The sequence below is a fragment of the Kogia breviceps genome, chromosome 9 (assembly GCF_026419965.1).
Source record: "Kogia breviceps isolate mKogBre1 chromosome 9, mKogBre1 haplotype 1, whole genome shotgun sequence".
NCBI lineage: Eukaryota > Metazoa > Chordata > Mammalia > Artiodactyla > Physeteridae > Kogia > Kogia breviceps.
In genome coordinates, this window is record NC_081318.1 from 85,455,440 (window position 1) to 85,471,129 (window position 15,690).

Sequence of the window (15,690 nt, forward strand, 5' to 3'; positions counted from 1 at the left end):
CCATGCTCTAGTAGGTCTGTGTTTTATTCCCGTCCTACCCCTAGTCTCTTCATGACATTTTTTTTTCTTAGATTCCATATATATGTGTTAGCATACGGTATTTGTTTTTATCCTTCTGACTTACTTCACTCTGTATAACAGACTCTAGGTCCATGCACCTCACTACAAAAAACTCAATTTCGTTTCTTTTAATGGCTGAGTAATATTCCATTGTATATATGTGCCACATCTTTTTATCCGTTCATCTGTCGATGGATGCTTAGGTTGCTTCTATGTCCTGGCTATTGTAAATACTGCTGCAATGAACATTGTCATAAATGTCATAAAATTATGGTTTTCTCAGGGTATATGCCCAGTAGTGGGATTGCTGGGTCATATGGTAGTTCTATTTTTAGTTTTCTAAGGAACCTCCATACTGTTCTCCATAGTGGTTGTAGCAATTTACATTCCCACCAACGTGCAAAAGGGTTCCCTTTCCACCACACCCTCTCCAGCATTTACTGTTTGTAGATTTTTTTGATGATGGCCATTATAACTGGTGTGAAGTGATACCTCATTGTAGTTTTGATTTGCATTTCTCTAATGATTAGTGATGTTGAGCATCCTTTCATGTGTTTGTTAGCAATCTGTATATCTTCTTTGGAGAAATGTCTATTTAGTTCTTCTGCCCATTTTTGGATTGGGTTGTTTGTTTTTTTGTTATTGAGCTGCATGAGCTGCTTGTATATTTTGGTGATTAATCCTTTGTCAGTTGATTCATTTGCAAATATTTTCTCCCATTCTGAGGGTTGACTTTTCGTCTTGTTGATGGTTTCCTTTGCTATGCAAAACTTTTAAATTTTATTAAGTCCCATTTGTTTCCTTTTTAAAAATTTCCATTTCTCTAGGAGATGGGTCAAAAAAGATCTTGCTGTGATTTATGTCATAGAGTGTTCTGCCTATGTTTTCCTCTAAGAGTTTTATAGTGTCTGGCTTTACATTTAGGTCTTTAACCCATTTAGAGTTTATTTTGTGTATGGTGTGTTAAGGACTGTTCTAATTTCATTCTTTTACATGTAGCTGTCCAGTTTTCCCAGCACCATTTATTGAAGAGGCTGTCTTTTCTCCATTGTATATTCTTGCCTCCTTTATCAAAAATAAGGTGACCATATGTGTGTGGGTTTATCTCTGGGCTTTCTATCCTGTTTCATTGATCTATATTTCTGTTTTTGTGCCAGTACCATACTGTCTTGATTACTTTAGCTTTGTAGAATAGTCTGAAGTCAGGGAGCCTGATTCCTCCAGCTCAGTTTTTCTTTCTCAAGATTGCTTTGGTTATTCTGGGTATTTTGAGTTTCCATACAAATTGTGAAAATTTTTGTTCTAGTTCTGTGAAAAATGCCATTGGTAGTTTGATAGGGATTGCACTGAATCTGTAGATTGCTTTGGGTAGTATAGTCATTTTCACAATGTTGTTTCTTCCAATCCAAGAACATGGTATATCTCTCCATCTGATTGTATCAACTTTAATTTCTTTCATCAGTGTCTTATAGTTTTCTGCATACAGGTCTTCTGTCTCCTTAGGTAGGTTTATTCCTTGGTATTTTATTCTTTCTGTTGCAATGGTAAATGGGAGTGTTTCCTTAATTTCTCTTTCAGATTTTTCATCATTAGTGTAAAGGCATGCAAGTGATTTCTGTGCATTAATTTTGTTCCTTCTAGTTTACCAAATTCATTGATTAGCTCTAGTAGTTTTCTGGTAGCATCTTTAGGATTCTCTATGTATAGTATCCTGTCATCTGCAAACAGTGATAGCTTTACTTATTTTCCAAATTGGATTCCTTTTATTCCTTTTTCTTCTCTGATTGCTGTGGCTAAAACTTCCAAAACGATGTTGAATAATAGTGGTGAGAGTGGGAAACCTTGTCTTGTTCCTGATCTTAGTGGGAATGGTTTCAGTTTTTCACCATTGAGAATGATGTTTGCTTTGGGTTGGTAGTATATGGCCTTTTTTATGTTGGGTCATCGTGTTTTCATTGTCACTTGTTTCTAGGTATTTTTTGATTTCTTCTTTGATTTCTTCAGTGACCTCTTGGTTATTAAGTAGTGTATTGTTTAGCCCTCATGTATTTGTATATTTTACAGGCTTTTCCCTGTAATTAATATCTAGTTTCTAATATCTAGTTTCTAATATCTAATGTTGGCTGTGGGTTTGTCAAATATGGCCTTTATTTTGTTGAGGTAAAGTTCCCTCTATGCCTACTTTCTGTACAGTTTTTACCATAAATGGGTGATGAATTTTGTTGAAAGCTTTTTCTGAATCTATTGAGATGATCGTATGGTTTTTGTCCTTCAACTTGTTAATATGGTGTATCACATTAATTGATTTGCATATATTGAAGAATCCTTGCATTCCAGAGATAAGCCACACCTGATGATGGTGTATGATTCTTTTAATGTGCTGCTGGATTCTGTTTGGTAGTATTTTGTTGAGGATTTTGCATCTATGTTCTGATAGGATGGGGTTAAAGTAGCAGCTGATTAGGGGGCTCTGGCTCACTTAGCTTGGGGGGAGGGAGGGGTATGCAATGCAGGGCAAGGCTGTGGCAGCAGAGGCCAGCATGATTTTGCAATAGCCTGAGGCACGGTGTGTGTTCTCCCAGGGGGGAAGCTGTCCCTGGGTCACAGGACCCTGGCAGTGGTGGGCTGCACAGTCTCCCGGGAGGGGAGGTGTGAATAATGACCTGTGCTTGCTCACAGGTTTCTTGGTGGCTACAGTAGCAGCCTTAGCATCTCATGCCCATCTCTGGGGTCTGTGCTGATAGCCGCGGCTCATGCCGGTGGCTGGAGCTTGTTTAGGCAGTGCTCTGAATCCCCTCTCCTCGCGCACCCCGAAACAAGGGTCTCTTGCCTCTTAGGCAGGTCCAGACTCCCCCCTCCCCCGGCTAGCTGTGGCGCATTAGCCCCCTTCAGGCTGTGTTCATGCAGCCAACCCCAGTCCTCTCCCTGGGATCTGACCTCCAAAGCCCGAGCCTCAGCTCCCGGCCCCCACCCGGGTGAGCAGACAAGCCTTCGGGATGGTGAGTGCTAGTCGGCACCAATCCTCTGTGTGGGAATGTCTCCACTTTGCCCTCTGCACCCCTGTTGCTGCACTCTAAACTGTGGCTCAAAGCTTCCCCACCACCACACCCTGTCTCTGCCAGTGAAGGGGCTTCCTAGTGTGTAGAAACCTTTCCTCCTTCACAGCTCCCTCCCAGAGGTGCAGGTCCCGTCCCTATTCTTTTGTCTCTGTTTTTCCTTTTCTCTTTTGCCCTACCCAGGTACGTGGGGAGTTTCTTGTCTTTTGGGAAGTCTGAGGCCTTCTGCCAGCATTCAGTGGGCGTTCTATAGGAGTTGTTCCACATGTAGATGTATTTCTGATGTATTTGTGGGGAGGAAGGTGATCTCCACGTGTTACTCCTCCACCATCTTGAAGGTCTCCAATGAATAAAATTTACCTTTGAAGTTGCAGTTGGGTCAGTTTTCTCTGAACCAAATGGGGTACTTTGGGGAATTTTGTATAACTTATTTCAAAAATCAAGTCACTGATTGAAAAACAGAACAAAGGAATAGCTACCAACAATGATCAGTATATTCACTATCACCAAAAGTATTTTAAATTATACTACAGTCCTAGGCAATTCAAAAGAACAATCAAAGCAGAAGTAGGAGATGTGAATATTGGGGAGGAATAATTGGAAGAGAGTGCAAAATTGTCATTTTATAATATTATCTTAAAAGGAATAAAATAGAGCTAACTGAAAATCTAGATCATTGAGTAAAATGAGTGGGCACAAGATCAACACTAGAAAATTACTTTCCTACACATAAGCAATAACTGATGGGAAATTGTAAAATCTTTTAAAAAATATCCCATTCACACATTTATAATAGCCACAAACCTCTGTTATATGTTGAAATAAGTCTAATATATAATGTGCAGGACCTACATGTTTAAAATATAAAACTTTACCAGAAGACCTAACCTGGATAACTGAGTTGGCTCCGAATGGCTTGATTAAATATTTAAATTCTTATGAAATAAAATACAGGGAAAGTACAAAAATGAAGCAAAGCATTCCTCAGCAATGTTTCTTCAGAATAAATAAGGAAGAAAATTGTCTCTTCTTACTGTTTGTATTTATAAATGCCTTAAATAAGAGTAAAAACCACAAACAAAACTCTTTTTCTGGTTTCAGTTTGTAAATTTTTAGCTATCTAACTTGCTTCAAGGAGAGAGTTTACAATATCCAAAGACTGGGAGAAGAGTTCACATTTTTCTGTGGATTCTGGAAGTTGAGTTCAGGGTTTATCCACTCCATCTGAATATTAGAAATACCTAGGATCTTTAAAAATTATTCATGTCCAAGTCCATATAGATCAATTATATCACATTTCTGGGAGTGACACCAGGCCTCTGGAATTTTTAGTTTCGTGGGTTATGCCAAACTAAATCTAGGGTTGACAACTTCTGACTAAATTCTCCATGCCATGTTTTATGATGATGTTGAAGAGTTGCAGAAAAGAGAAAAAACAAAAACATTGGTCTGGAAATTTGGAAGTAATTGTAAATTGTTGGACTACAAAAAAATTAATGAGCAATGCATCTTAACTATTCATAGACAATATGCTTGAGAAGACTTTAAGTGTTTAGAAAAAGGATAGAATGTTTGGAATTAAAATATGTTTTCATTCTCATAAAAGTATAAAATTGCCTAGAAAATTAAATATCTTTGAATCAGGCTGAGTCTGTTGCCATGGGAGATTTTGTAGAAGATGTGGCTATATTCTAAGGCTGAAGCAGAAATCCAGAGTCTCCGAGCAGACTCAGGAGAAAAGAGGTACAGACCGGTGTGGATGATCAGGAGATTGTGAAGAAGGTCAGGTACAGATCTGGGAGCAAGAAAGCTCAACCAAAATGAAAAATCCAAAAGCAGACTGAAAAATATGTAGGGCCAAACTTGACATTTCATGATATATTATGTTTTTCTTTATTTCAGCTGTGACCTTGCAGTGACCTAGAAATAATATATGCTATGTCCCAGGACATTACTGCTCAGTGCTGGTTCCTTAAGATTTATTTTCTGCTTTGAATATATCTAATGTCAATTCTGGACCATCTGAAAACAAGTTAAGATGTTTTGCAAGCAATAAATTATAGTGTTTTTCATGCATATTTTTGATATTATTTGAAGGCTATTTCCATAATTCAAAGGATTTCATTAAAACAAATTGAAATAATATTTAAAAGAGTTCATTTTAAACTGAATCTTTTCAAGTTCCTTTTTATTAGGCAATATTTTCTGTTACATGAGTCTGAACAAGCTATGCCTCTAGGAAATGTTATTTTAAAATAAATTTGGATGTATTTTGATGTATCAAATTTCCTTTTCAGTGATTATTGTTTCAGTAACACATATTTTTGATTTGGTGGCTTTAATTGTTAACACTAAACATATTTGTAATTGGAATGGGATAGGAGAAAAAAGATTTGCAAAAAAGAAGAAACACAATTATTTTAAGCTGAAAGTGCTATTTAACCATTTGAGTTTGGTAAGGATATATTTTCTTATAAAATTTTCTTTTTTAATAACCCTAAAATTATTCATTGAGTATATATTAGAACATTTCTAATATGACCAGCTACCAATTTTTCTTTACTTTCTAACAATGTAGACCAATATATTGGAGACTAGGACTTATTCCTCTACAAAATATTAAATCAGATTTATAAGAAGAGAAATTTCCTACTGATCTATTTGTACCTTTTTACCCTATGGCATTCAATCATTTAACAGAAACTTTTATGCTCCTTAGTTGTATTAAAGTCTTAATAAATATAATCAGTGCCTCTGATGTTAAAATATAAGATACTATTTTACATAGAATGTTAAAAAATATTTGTTTTTATGAATTATAATTTATTTTTAGCTGGTACAACAACAGATGTTCTACTGAATTGAAGTTCTATTGAATACCCCTAATGCCCTATGCACAGGTCAAGCAAACCCTAGCAACCCTGAAATACTAAGGCCAGGGAGAATAATCTAAGCCAAAATTTCACAACTGCTCAGATTCCAAGACAACTTAATATAGGCATCAGAAGAATGAATTTAGGTCTCTTTTCTATCTCCAGGAAACAATGTTGACAACTAAAACTAGAAAATTCTGACTGACATCCACTTATCAACATCATAGAGAAAAATACTGGGACAACAGTAGGCTGGAAGATCTTACCCTATAAGCTGTTTAATAATTCTGGACGTACAAAATTCTCTTCCTCTTAGCTTTGTCCTGGGTCTTTGACTTACGCCATTTTAAACTTCTTCACGTCTTCCCATAGCATGTTGTTTTGCCTCAAACATAGTTCATTTTTTCTCATCATAATATTATTAGCATGTGAGGGTGCTTCTTTATGAGGTGTAGGAGTGTTGTATACTGAAATCTAAACCATGCATGATCCAATTCTCACTTTATTTTTGGATCATCTCAATTTTATGGTCAATGGATTATAAATATTTTTCATTTTCCCCTTATTATGGCTGTCATTTCATGAGGTGTTATGGGTTGAACTGTGTCCCCCAAAATGATATGTTGAAGTCTAGCCCCCAATACTTCAAAATGTGACCTTATTTGGAAATAGGACCTTTATAGAGGTAATCACGTTAAAATAAGGTCATTAAGATGGGCACTGTCCAATATGATTGCTGTCCTTATAAAAAAGGGAGATTTGACATGGAGACAGACATGCACAGAGAGAAGATCATATGAGGACAAGTAGGGAGAAGTCAGTCATGTGTCTAGAAAGATTAATCTGCAAATCAAGGAATGCCAGGAGCTAGAAGAGGCAAGGATGAATTCTCCCCTGGAACCATCAGAGATGCCAGCATAGCCCTGATTTTGGACTTCTAGCCTCCAAAGCATAAGGCTATACATTTCTGCTGTTTTAAGCTACCCATTTTTCGTACTTTCTTACACCAATCCTAAGGAACTAAAACATGTGATTTTTGTTATCTCTATACAATCTCTTAAATTTCCTGGCTTCACAAATTTTATTTTTCAAACTCATCCTGCACATTAGAATTATAAAACACTTTCCTCATCCACTACAGTAAAGACACCTCTGATCATTGCTCTAGTATATGCATCTTAAAAAACCTGTGGATATATCTGTCAAAATAATATTCTTCAGGGTTATATTTCACTGTTTGGAATGAAGTTGTTAGTCATGTACAGCAGTTAACTGATCCTTGGCTTTAGTTAGTCTTCTTGCATCTTTCACAATGAAGAAGACCATCTACCCAAAGCAGTCCAGGTAGAAGGAATGCTCTGAAATACTGAAGAAAATCATTGTGATCATAGAAGTAAGTGATTTGAAAACTATTCCACTGTGAGGTCCTCTTAATCAGCCCTTGTGGATTTGTGTCATTATTTCTTAATATCTCTTATTTTTATATTACTGTTATTATAATCATTGTTGAGAAACAACCAGGAATGGAAATGGATAGCAATTTGTCTAAAACCTCAGTTACCCAGAAACCAGCTTAGTAACCAGAGATAAGTTCAAAAAGTTCTAACAGCAAAAATTCTGGACTTAGAATTCATTACGCTAAATGCATACACCCAGATGGAACACAAATCCCTTGGTCTCACATTCAAAGCCTATGCACCCTTAATTTATAGACAATTCTACAAGCAAAATCCACTCATTTTCAGATCAACTACATAGAAATGTAAGAAACTCCTAAAGTTTAACATATTTCATTTTATTTTTGAAGCAATGTCCATACATAAAATTCTAAATATATAGAAAAATATGCACCAATACCTTAAATTGCCTTTAAAAACTTCCATTAGCATTTTGACATTCTATCTGCATTTTAATCTATGTATACATCTTTTATAATAAATGCTGTACATTTGTAGTATGTATCCTTTCTCCTTTATCACTGTGAGAAATGGACTATTGCCTGCCATATCAATAAACCAAGTATGTTACAGTTAGCAGCGATTGCAGCCCTCTAACGTGAGCTAGTGAGCCCTGAGGAAACTCAGGAAGGAAAGAATACCTGCCATCTAGCAGCCATCAGACTGCAGCCACTCCCCATGGTGAGCTCTGAGGAAACTCAGGATGTGAAAACACAAGATACTGGCCCCAGAGAGCTGAGGTGTATATCAAAGGAATGATTTCAGTGAGCCCAGACTCTTGCATCTTCCCATACACAGAAAAATGCTACATTCCTTAACTTGACATATCTGTTTTTTTTTTTTTTTTAATTAACAATAATCTTTTGACTTTCAGACTACCTGCCCTTTGTTGCAAAACTCCTATATATTCTGGCTCTCCCCATCACATCCTTGGAGCAGTTCTCTCAGGGTTACTTGAGAAACTGCCTCCTGGGCTTGAAGTCCTAAAAATTCCTGCCAAGTAAAAAATAACTCTAAACTTTTAGGTTGTGAACAATTTTTTAAGTTGACAACTGTAATATTATATCAAAGATATTTTCCATGCCATTACTTGTTGGCCACCACGACCCCTCTAATGTCAACATAATATTCCATTAAAGTCCTTTATTTCATTCCATTAAACTTGTAGATTAAAATAAGGGTGGATGCTGCATCTGATATCTAAATATCCATAGACAGCAGCAAGCAGTGGCAGATGGAACTGTGGCTTAGAAGAGTGAGGTGAATGTTTATTAAAAGTTGATAGAGGAAGTCTAACATAATTATTCCTCAGTAGCTACTGGATGATTCATGGTAATACTGCATGGCCAGAGTCATTCAAAATCTCCAAATCCCCTGTTTAAGAAGTCAAAAAAGCATTCAATATGAAAAACACTTCAGTCATATTTGTAGAATGTTTAAAAGTAAAGTGAGTTTTAGCTCAGACGGGTATATTTCAGATTGGAAAATGAACTCAGGAACAACACAGATGATGCTTGATTGGGACACACTAATTATATATTACGCCTGGTCACCCAGTTTCCAGCTCCATAGGGGGCAAAAGCACAATCAGCCATTCCATACACTGGGCAAAGAACCATGCACTGATCTGGAGGAAAAATCCCAACTGGTAAGGAAAGATTAATATAACCTAATCCAAAGGATTGCAAGGGGTCCATCCAGTTGTGGAAACTGCTTCATTCTGAAATGAAACTAGACTTTAAAACTCGTTGAAGAAACTCTCTTGTAAAACAGAAAAAAAAACCGACAAAAACAACGACAAAAAGTGTTCAGCGATGTATTACTCTAATCGTTAAAATGTTTTAGTTGACTTTTAAAGATACATAGAAACATTTTCTTCTCATAAGAACAATTACGAATAACTAGGCCTATTTAAATTTAAACCCCATGCTAACTACTGGATTTGCATTAGGTAAGGAAAAGGGAAATAGCATTTATTTTTTCAGAAGCATGAAATGAGACAATTGGTACACATCACTAAACTTAAGTATAACTTCCCTATGGAGTAACATTGTCTCCATTATTACAGATGAGGAAATTGAGTCAATAATAAATACACATGGCTGGTAAATGGAACATCCAGATTTAAAATTCCAATCTTACTCCAACATGTGTTCTCAAGCAACATATTACACTAATTCTTCTATTCTATTAAAAAGATAGGTCTTAAGTTCAAAGAACCACAAAGAATCCTTCGAAACTATTCACACCCATTTTTCCCCCTCTGATTTAAACTTAGCATAAAACAAAACTCAAGCTGGAATTACTTCAGCTACACTTGCATATCTCTCAAACTCATCAAAACACAATTCTCAACATCTGCATTCTAAGGACCAGAGGCAAAGGAAAAGAAGGTAAGAAGAGAAGTAAAGGAAAAAAATTGAAAGAATAGTTCAGCTGAAAAAGAAAAAGGATACAAAAGAAGAGGAAGTGGATGAGAAAAGAGATAAATATAGTTCTAATTCTCTACTTTTCAGCCAATGTATTGGAGAAATACACTTACACCATTATTGCCTGGAAATCACTGATGAGGAAAAAATGTGTGTGTGTTCTTGTATTTCATCTATGTCATTTTTTAACATCTTAGGCTAAGTTTTGAGTCCTTTGAGATTTCTGAATGCTGATAAAATGAGTGGACAAAGTAATTCTAGAATTTAGAGGAGGACAGATGAATCACAGATTACATATTTCATCAACTGTCATCTCAGTTTCAATTTTTCTTCAACACAAATCTTCAAGAAACTCAGACTGTCTTCATATCTTGACTTCATGACCTCTTTAATATTTGGTATAAAAATATTTTTTAAAAGGAAGCAGAAAGAAAAGCAAGTGCACATTGTAACTCTGTGTGCTGTCCATGGTATTTGTTCTCACTGCCTTGCAATCCCATTACTTTTCAGTACAGGCAAAGTCCACTGATGACTGGTAGTCTATTTAGCACAAAAAGTAACATATGTTTGTATTCCACATACTTAAAAATAATCTAAGACATTAACAATACTTTTAAAGCATGGTAACTTAACCTAAAACCAAATCTCAAGGTTATTTTACAGGATACTCCAATATTTGGGTTCTGGAGTGGAGAATTCTAATTCATGGTGGAGAGGAAGGTTACTCCACACCACCAAGCAATGCTCCAGACACCAGCTGAGCGTTCTACAATTCAACTGAATTCTGATATTATCTACCCAAAGATAGCATCAGATTCCACAGGTAAATGGTTCAACCCTACAAGGCTGCCCTCCACTTTGAATGCCAATTGCAGGCTATAAAAAATTAATAAACAGAAACCTCAGTTAGAATTGGGAGACCAGAAAGGAGAGCTCTCACAGATGGTGAAGATAACAGAGCCCAACAGGATAGAGAAAGACTCCTCTTCTTTCCTAGCAAGGACTCAGCCAATGAAAAGCCACAGACTCTGTTTACTATAGCCCTCCTAAGTTCCTTTTCCTCTCTATAAGTGTTCTCCTTTCCTTGCCCTGTGGGGACTTGCAGGTGGCTCACCATGGTTGCTGATCCCAAATTGCAATTCTCCTCCAATCCTGAATAAACCTATCTTTGCTGGAGAAATATCAGACAGTTAATTAGTTTCAGGACAACAAAGCCCAGGTTGTGACCAGTCTTTTGATTCATGTGCTACAAATTGGAGGTTCCAATAACCCACTCCAACTCAGGAAGCCAATCTCAAGGGCATGTTGTTACTTGTACTTCTGATCAACTGGCTATAAATCAGATTTCCATGACCTTTCCTTGAGTTTAATTAATTCACTAGAGCATGCCTACTGGGAAAAAAATTTAAAAGCACAACATAAGAGCTGTGAGTTGAATTTTATTCAAAATCTTACTAGGACTATAGCCCAGGAGATAGCCTCTCAGATAACTCTGAGGAACTGCTCCAAAGAGGGAGGGAAAGATCCAAGAGCCAGCATATATATATATATATATATATATATATATATATATATATATATATATATATATATATATATATATATATATATATATAGGGGGGGGGGAGGATAGTGGTCCTGGGAAATACATGTAATAATATACATATCTTTGTAAAAGATTACTGCTTATCACAAAATCTTGGTACTTCAGGTTAATGGTTTTAGTGCTTATCTATGTATGGGAAGATTCAAGAATCTTGGGTCTTGAAACTCTTCTCAGGGAACACTGTTGGTGGGTTCTTCAGTGGGTTGCATTTTAACCTTTCTTAAACTGGATGATGAGCAAGATTCTTTGTTCTTTTTGCTTACAAGCAGCTCACAGAACACAGGAAAGTCATTTACCCACTAAATTACCAGTACGTTATAAAAAGATATAATTAAGGAATAGCCAGATGTAAGAGATACACAGGGCAAGGTATGGGGAAAGGGTATGGAGCTCCCATGCTCTCTCTGAGTTTGTCAGTCTCCCCAAACTCCACCTGTCCACCAACCTAAAAGCTCTTTGGGTTTTTATAAAGGCTTCATTACATAAGCATGATAGATGAAGTCTTGTCCAGTGGTGACCAATTCAAAGTCTAGCCCCTCAGCCCTCCCCAAAGGTCAAGGGGTGGAACTGAAAAATTCCAACTCTTCAATCACAGGGTTGGTTCTTCTGGCAACCAGCCCCCATCCTTAGGTGACCTGGGGGCATTCCAAAAGTCACCTCATTAATATTAAAAAAGACACCTTTATCTCTCTCACCACTTAGGAAGTTCCAAGTGTTTTAGAAGCTCAGGGCTAGAAATGGGACAAAAACCAAACACATATTTCTTGTTATAAATCACAATGTCACATCCAGTAAAGATTCAGAATTCAAGATCCATGCATGACACTTCCTCTTGCTGGGTGACATGAGGCAATTTATTTAAGCTTTCAGTGATTCAGTTTTCTGTATGTTGTGGAAGGAAAAAAAAAACCCAAAACTTTCTTTTACCCTTTCAGGTTCTTCTGGATGGTCTAAGAATTAAATTGAAATGAGACAAATTAACAGGAGAAAATCAAATTTTACTTTGTATGTATGGGAACCGCACATATATGAGAGGGTCAAAGACCCCACGTACATGAGAAGTTCAAAGAGAGAAAAATAAGATATATATGCCATCTTGAGCTAAGACATAGGCTAGGGGTCTGAGGCTTCCAAGGACAGGAGGGTAATTTACAGGACAATAAGAAGAGCAGATGTTGGGTAATTAGATGTTTGCCTTGACTTACAGATGGACCATTCAGATAAAATTTATCTCTGGTAATAACTCTTATTCTGGGAAAGACCAATTTAAATTCTTCTAAGTAGTTAAGCAGGGGCAGAAATTTCTCTTCAATCCACAGGGTCTCAGTTGCCGTTAGCTCAAAATAATTTTCATGCAGAAGTAACATATTTGGGGAGATTTGTTCTGAAACCCTTCAATGTAAAATATAGATAATAGTACCCACCTCCTAGGATTGCTATGATGATTAAGGAAGATGATTCTTAAAAAATACATAACATGGTATTATCCTATAAAGAGTGCATTCAATAAAAATATTCAGTTTTACTCTCATGCTTATTATTATTAGTGGTATCACCAAGGTGACGTAACTGGAGAAAATGATCTCACACATCCATAGACATCTAGAAGCGTATCACCCCTATGCTATTGAGTATAGAATTTTGATTATTCCAATTTGTTAAATACCAATTTTGTTAAAAACTGAACATGCATCAAGTTAGGTGAGGAAAAATATAATTATTTGTGAACTATTAAAATAGAATGTAATTTGTAGGTGGTTTCTGGACATTAGAAAGGAGATTCTAAATTTATGCTGTCCAAAAGCTGCCTGAATGACTATTCAGAGACAAAGTGTCTCAACAGTCCTATAGCAAAGAGGCTGAGTACAACCAGCACCCTTAGGACCACTGGAAGGGAGTCTGTTTGAGCCTCTAAAGAATGTTTCTGGGCTCTATATCTCTGGAGACATATACAGATACCTTGAATTACTGCACTGCTGTGTTATTTGCAATTCGGTGTTGATGCAACAAAAAAGTGATACATCTACAATGTTATCTTGAAGAAAGAGGGTTTTCATCCTGGAATAAAGTACAATTTACTAATTCAAGATGACTCTTGAACTGCTCAATATGAAGCCCAAATTATGAAAATATGCAACCAAGCCCTTCTAGTTCTTATCAGCAATTCTCTTTTTCATTGTATGAAGAAAATCATACACAAAAGAAGTGATATTGGCATGACTGTGAAACCATGCAGCTCAGATTGGGACTTGAACCCACATGCCATAACTTGAACCCAGGCTAAACCCAGATTGGGACTTGAACCCATGTGGCTGGAACTTGAATCTGGCCAAAACCCACAGTCTTGCCACTGAGATCACACACCTAGTTTCAGGACTTAATGAAGCTCGGGTTCTTTATGTCTCATCACAGAAAGAATTCAGTGAGACACAAAGTGATAGGTAAGAACTGGATTTATTTAGAGAGAAACAAACTCCACAGAGTGTGGGCCATCTCAGAAGGTGAGAAGGGCACCAGGGTATGGGGTTGTCAGTTTTTATAGGGGTGGGTAATTTCATAGGCTAATGAGTGGGAGGAGTATTCCAGCTATTTCAGGAAAGGGTGGGGATTTCCAGGAATTGGGCCATCGCCCACCTTTGATCCATATGGTTGGCCTTGGAAATTGTCATGGCGCCTGTGGGTATGTCATTTAGCTTGCTGATGGGTTACAGTGAGCATTTACTGAGGCTCAAGGTCTTGTGGAAGTTGACTTGTGCGCCATCTTGGGCCCATTTGGTTCTAATCAGTTTATGTCATGTCCTTGGGCTATGTCATTCTTTCAAAGGCTTTGCCCTGCCCCCTTCCCTGCTGTTACAACTATGTAACCACTAAGAATTCATTTTATTATCCTATATCGAATGTTAACCAATTAAAATATAATTTAATATATTAAATTAAAATGTACTACAAGTTTCCTGCTTGTGACTTGCTAAATTACAGTCATGTTACAAAGCTGTGATAACACAGTCTGTCATAGAAATGCTGAGATCCACAAAAGAAGAGATGCTAAAGGGCATTATTATAAGAATTGGTTTGTGGTGCATCCTTCTACAATTACCAGAAATATCTACGGAAAATCATTATGAGTTCATTTGAGAAAGTTTTCAAAAGTGAATTAAAATTTACTGTGGGTATTATCGCTTACTGAGAATTTCTGAAGAATCAGATTGAGGTTTCTCCAAGTAAAGTGTCACTAGGCATGATATTACAATAAAGAGAACAATAAAACTCTTCAATCAGTAGTAGCCATACATTACATATGTTGAAGGAAAAGAAAATCTTGCACTTGCATCACTTGTATTAAGTTTGGAAAAAAAACCTTGCTCTTGCATCATTTGTATTAAGTTTGGGCACCATAAAGTAAGAAAAAGAACTGTATTCTAATGAAAAGGGAGGTATGCCTTTCATTTCAAAACCTCCATTTAAATTTTCCATTTTGTCAGACTTAAACTTCTACTTTTTCAACTGCTTTAGCTGCAAACATGTTCTCTTAACTTTTAAGTTGCAATTATCCTTCCAATTTCTTTTTTAACTTCTGAGCAATCTATTTTATTCCACTGAAAAGAAGTTGAAATTTAAGACAAATACCATTTTTGTTCAACAAGACTTTGATAATGTAATGGTTTAGTCGTCTTAATTCACTATGCTCAAAAAAAATCTCTAATGTATTACTCTGTAATAATCCAGTTTAGACAGTCAAAACTAGTAAGTTGGACATCTCTTTCATAAAATTATTCCCATTATTTTAATTTATGTCTCGTATACTCCTACATTTAAAAATATCAGTTAACCCTTGCATTACACTTGAAAAAGTTTACAAGTTGCAAATATAAAGTATTATTAACAACATTTATCAAAAAAGAAGAAACCAAGTGCTACAGTTGCTATTATTTTTAAATGTCCTCTGGATATAACGTGAATCATTGTGTCATGATTTTACCTCTGTATCTGTGACTAATTTGTTCCATTTGTTGTAATTTGGTGTTATTAAAATCATATCTTGGGGCTTCCCCGGTGGCGCAGTGGCTGAGAGTCCGCCTGCCGATGCAGGGGACGCGGGTTCGTGCCCCGGTTCGGGAAGATCCCACATGCCGCGGAGCGGCTGGGCCCGTGAGCCATGGCCGCTGAGCCTGCGCGTCTGGAGCCTGTGCTCCGCGACGGGAGAGGCCA